At 39.4% G+C, this 6000-nt stretch overlaps 1 protein-coding gene across 1 annotated transcript in view; it reads right to left on the reverse strand.

The window, feature by feature from the left end:
• Window positions 1-5425, reverse strand: part of LOC145998742 (neuronal acetylcholine receptor subunit alpha-10-like) — a 424671-nt gene extending 419246 nt beyond the window's left edge. The window contains exon 1 of the mRNA XM_083135289.1: window positions 5340-5425. The gene's annotated coding sequence lies outside the window, so the exon portion shown is untranslated. The remainder of the gene's footprint in view (window positions 1-5339) is intronic.
• Window positions 5426-6000: the final 575 nt, after the last annotated feature.

The raw sequence follows: 6000 nt of genomic DNA on the forward strand, positions 1-6000 counted from the left end.
TAGGTAATATTTGGAATTCTAACGTTGCTATAGCAACGAAAATCAATAGTCATTATAGTCATTATGTGGTAATAATGTTTGTGACAAAATGGAAATATAGGGAATAGTAAATTGCATATTGCTCAGTTATTTTACTAAGAATTAGATCCATAGAAGTTGTATCTTCACCTTCGCGTTATAATTTGAAATATTTATGAACGAATTCTAATCGTGCAAATGATTGACCAGTGATCGTCACAAACACTACATTTGCTGAAGGGATTGGTGGAAAACGTTTGAGCAGTTTTTTTGTACAAGAGAAGCTTGAACCACCGTCTTCCATGGTTAAAAAATACACATCGTACTCTTCGTTGCAACTTCGCTTCGCTTCCTGAGCTGCGTCATTTGCATCTTTCGCGACAAAAACTCCCGCCATTTCGCATCACCCGTGGCGCTGGAGTTAAATGTTCCGTAAACGCAAAAATTACGAGAGCTTTCTCCCTGCGGTTTGCACGCATTGCGTCTAGAATTTGCTTTGATCTTGGACTACTTGCTTATTACGAAGGCGTAATCGCACTTCAAGAGTTAGTGTGTTGTTCAAACGTCATCGAGATTGCTTACTTTTCCATTTTCCTCAAGCTATCATTACTTGCCTAAGCACTATACTACAGATACTTTCGTTGTATGAAAACATAGGTATTTGGTTATTAAAAAGATCGAAACTAGAAATTGTTAAATGAAGGTCAAACATGGTAAGTGACATTTTGGTCATTTTTGAGTTTCAAAGTAAAATTTTCGTGTGAAATTGCCATGTCATACGAGTACAATTTGCATTTGACTCAGTGAAGCTTTCTGAAATTAGTAAACACAACTTTGGTAATTTCAGGTTGATTTTGGGTTAATCGTGATGATGACACTGATTGATGAAATGGATGAACACAACCGTACATCCATACTTTGACCAGGGTTCAAAATAAAAATCTCTGGCTTCGTAAGGTTTGAGTTCTGTTTTAAGTAAACTTTATGCACAGTTAGGCTAATCGGAACTGGTCTTACAGTTTCAAGTGAGATCCAAACCACTATGTGCTTACGCCGAGTATCGAACCCGGGACCCATCGATTACAAGGCAACGACGTTAACATCGGAGAAGCACTGACTTCGCGATGTGTGACGCTGAATACTCCGAGAATATGCCAATTGCTATATTAGAAAGTAGTAATAATATCTCGAAAATTCTAGACACAACTAAACGGCAGCCATTAACATAAAGATGATAGAAAAGAATAAATGCAAATAAACAATCCAATATATGGTAGGTGAGCCAGAGATAGCTCGTGTTTGCAAGGTGGTCCACTTTACGAAAATCATATTAGTATTTAAAACAAATAAAACCAACTGTCTTCGGGCTGTCAGTACCCATTTTATGTAAGGTATTTACTTACATAAGCGATCAAATTAGTCGTTATTTTCAGGTAAGTAAGGAATTTGTGTGTGTGTGTGTGTACATCCTCGAAATTAACGAATGTTCATATGTTATACGTATATTGAAAGCTCATTTAATTATCTTTCCGATTATATAGTTACATTGTAAATGTGTATTTCGTGTCAAAGCAACGATACCTATTTTTGTTCAAAAACGTGATCGAGAATCGAGTTTCTAAGGTGGCTAAAATCAAATGATGAAATCGATGAAGGGGCACTTATAAAGACCATCCATGCCCAGACCGCAGTTCGAACCCAGTACTCCTGGTGTCGAAGGGGCTGTGTTAACCACTCCGCTACAGAGCTCAGCTATTCGTCGTTACTGTACATACTGCATGTCAACAATCAAAAGTTAGGAGTCCCAACAATTTTCTGTAATAAATTGTTGAAACATGGATAAATACGTTTTCTTGAGCACAAGTTACTACGTGGGTTAAGTCATAAGTCATGGCAACTATTTATTTTTCTCCCGAACAGGGGACAATACGAAAAATCTAAGATATACGTTTGAAAGTGTATGGAATGTACTTTCGCAACTGCATCCCTAATCGCCGCCACTGATTAACATAAATTACTGACTGAAATTAAAATAGATATGTGAAATATATAACTTTAGATTGACATTCATTTTCCAGGTATGCAGCGCCCCTCCCCCCCCCCCCTGCCCTCTCCCTGGACGTCCATGATGATATGTATTAAGTCTTCTATTCCAATAAAGTGGTCATACAGTGTAAACATTCAGATACACGTAAAAAAAAAAAAGTAAAGTGTTCCCCTGTGCATAGCACCACGCCATGAAGGCGTATAGGGGGTGTGGGGGTAACGCCCCACACTTTCTTGATCCGGTCGTGAGTGGGGGTGATGTGATCAGCATCACGCCCCTGACCGCCTTTACCCCCCAGGGTTTCCCCCAGGTACCCATGTTATTCGACGCTGGGTGGGCGCCGGGGCCGCTTCCACCGTTAGAAAAGTTCCCGGATTTGAACCGGCCGGGGATCGAACCCGGGACCTTGAGCATGGTAGTCGTTGTAGTCTTATTGAACTATACAAAATAAAATCATCCTGCCCTTAAAAACACAATTTGTTAACCTTTTCAATGTAACCAATGGAGGTACAAAATACATAGTACATTATACCTTCCGTCTGCCACAGGACAAAACGCGAAGAGTACAGCAACTGTGTCATCTTTAAAATCCCTTCTGCCCCACTATCGCCAACAACGAATTGTAAAATTTCTTCGCGAATATTGGGCCTCTTCCTAACAGTTTTTGAAAAAGCTTGACTGGACATGTTACGTGGAACAAATACAAACTAGCATTAAATAATTTCCCGAGCACGACCTGGTGCTTTTTTACCTTAAAAGCAGCTGAAAATTTTGCTCTAGTATAAGGACGAACAAGTAGGCGGTAAACAAACCGTTTATCAACAATGCCAAAAAAGAAACATAATTCATATTAAGCTATAGGCAATTATCAAAAACCACGAACAGACCACTTGAAGAAACAAAAGAAGAAAAATTAATAACAACAATGCTGACGAAAGAAAAAAACGGCCGCTGATCTTTACAGAGGCTGCCGCAAGTACAGAAAAGTACCGGCACCTCTTTCAGTGCTTACCTGTTGCATACAATAAAAACGGTCTTACTTCAGTACCTATCATTCGGCGCTCAATATGACAACATGACATAATATTACATATTAATGTTAGTGTTTTCAATTGAACGTAGGGGGTGCTGAACGGGGTGCGGAAGAAAATTAAGGGGCGCGCAAAAACCCTCCTCGCGACCCCTGGCGCCGCCGCGACACAAGCGAAGAGGTAGGTCGTTTCGTTTACCCTGAAGACATAACAAGAGAAGAGGGCGTTGAGAACGCAATGCAAGGGAAGACTTTTTTGGGTCTAGGACAAAGAGTGTTATGGGGCTATTCGCGTGGGCCATGTCCGGTTAGGGTCGGGCCAGTGTTGTCACATTGGATTGGCAGAAAAGAGCTAAATCGAGCCTAAGAATTGGGATTCTATTCTCTCAAACAACTACATTTATTATAGCCAATCGTGAGATCGCGAAAATCCAACGAATAGTGGTCGAGCCCTGTTATCATATCTTCATCACTTTTTTTCTAAATTTATTTATTTATTTTGCAATTGAGGTGAAAAGGGGAAGAAGAACCCCATAATTTTCGAGTCAGGATGACGTTTGTGCCGTGAGCAGACGACAGAATTCCGCACTTTCAGCGAATGTCAGTTTGGTACGTTCTACTGTTGCCAACTTAGTTTTTTTAGGAGCAAGACTTCCTCGCACCGAGGAAAGCACCATTGTTATCTGTTGTCTAACTAAAGGAATGGTTGTAGTTAATTCCAGTCTTGGCTTTCCAGATAAATGAATTACTAACACCTGTATGTGAAAGTAAACATAATTTGGATATTTTCGTCTCATCTGCTCTACGTTAATCGTGACGATGAGAATGTATGAAGAATGAATTGAAGAGGATCAGGAAAAATAAATTTAGAAAAAAAGTGATGAAGAAATTATAACAAGGCTCGACCACTATTCGTTGGATTTTCGCGATCTCACGATTGGCAGTTCTTTCTGGAGGAACAAAAATCTAGATCGATGACATCTGGTGGGCGGGAAGGGATAATATCGTACTGATGGCCTGTAACAACACTTTTGAAAATTTCACGCCACTGGCAAGTAAAGAAGCGGCCTGGAGAGACATTAAACCACTCTCCATGACATACCCCACCCTTTCTTTTTACAGATTCAAGCAACTAATGGAAATTATCGCACTTTTGTGCAACTCTACGCTTCGCCACTGGATGGGACAAGTCATTCTGTTTCGTAACGCTTACCAATAACTAATAATACCAAAGGATTTGAAGTCAAGGTGTACAAATTCTTCCACGCCATGCCGTTAATATTGTTTTCTCGCAAAATAACAATAGTTCTAACAATAGCTGACTTTCAAATGTCTTTGAACAAGAATTTAGCCTATAAAATATATTGATTTCTTCAGAGACTTATTCTTTTGGGTAGAATTCTATCTAGTGAACGTTAAGAAATGATAAACGCACGTACTGCCCATGTAAGCAAAGACAGTTTCGCAGTTACCAAGTCGTGGCTCCCTGTTGCTGTTGTGGAAATGTTGTCGCATTGTAATCAAGTGATCTCGGGTTCGATACTCAATGAAGGCACATAGTGGTTCGCAATGATTTATCCACACATCTAACACCACTCTCTTTAACACCTCCAAAATTTCCTGAACAACAAATCTTTCACAAAGGCCAAATTTACAGCCATTAGGCTCTAAATTTATAATTACACCCACACAGATGGAAAATTCTGAATAAACCCTTGGCAGTCTACTTCCAACTGTAGGTACAATCCCAATTAGGCTCTCTGTGCATAACATGAATTTAAAACAAAAGCTCAAGACAATACCCGAGCTGTTTCACAATCTCTGTTGATTGATTGTTTTAAGTCCAACTTTATGCACAGTAAGGCTAATCGGAACTGGAACTACATTTTAAAGTGGGATCCAAATCACTATGTGCCTCCATCGGGTATCGAAACCGGGATCCCTTGATTACAAGGCGACGACGCTACCACTGCACCATCGAGCAGCCCTTTACAAACTTTGTTTTCATTTCTATCTCGTCATGTTCATTTTTAACATATCACGTAAATAAACAATATTTTTGTGCGTGCGTTTAAGGAACAAAAAAAACAAACAAAGATAACTTTAAACCGCACACTAATGCTGAAACGCGTTTAGCTTGTAAACACGTTAACAAATTCATTAAAAAAGAACTTTTAAAAATATATCACACGCAATCCTCCACAGTGGAGGTCACATGAGAGTAAATAAAAAAAAAAATCTTACCTTCAGTGACACATCTAATACTCGGCGCCTAACACGAGACCGCGAGAGATTCTCACGAAAACTTCCCGTAGCATCTGCAACCCGCGTTACACTACTCAAAACTTGGGAACGTAGTTGGCGGAACGCCCGCTAGTCGGCGCCATGTTCTGCACGGCCAATATTTCAAGGAGAAAATAGCACAAGCAACTCTTCTAACCTGTGGATCGCAGAACGATGGAATCGGTGATAGGCACAACATGGTTGTTTCCCTTTAAGAACGTAGCTTTTATCGCAGATTATAAGCAACTTTAAAAGTGAGATACACTGTAATTACAAAATGACAAGTAAAGAAAATCTCATTAGGGCATTAGACCGGTCACGAAACTGAACTTGCTATCTCGCAGGAACGTATCTAGGAAGAAAATTTAGGAGGTTCAGTAGGCATGCTTTATTTTTCTTTTAACCACATCAATAACATTGTTAACTACGCATACATTCCATCATACAATACAAACACCTCTCAATAGATAAATAAATACATAAAATAAAACATATGATTATGTTATTATATTATTGCTTACCAAGTTGTTAAGTGTGCATAATATCTGAATCGATATTCAATTGTTTGTAAAGTTGTTATTGATAAAATTGGGAGTTCAGCCCAGGGGGTGCTCGTTGCTAT

This window comes from Lepisma saccharinum, chromosome 14 (genome assembly GCF_977018435.1).
Source record: "Lepisma saccharinum chromosome 14, izLepSacc3.1, whole genome shotgun sequence".
Lineage (NCBI taxonomy): Eukaryota > Metazoa > Arthropoda > Insecta > Zygentoma > Lepismatidae > Lepisma > Lepisma saccharinum.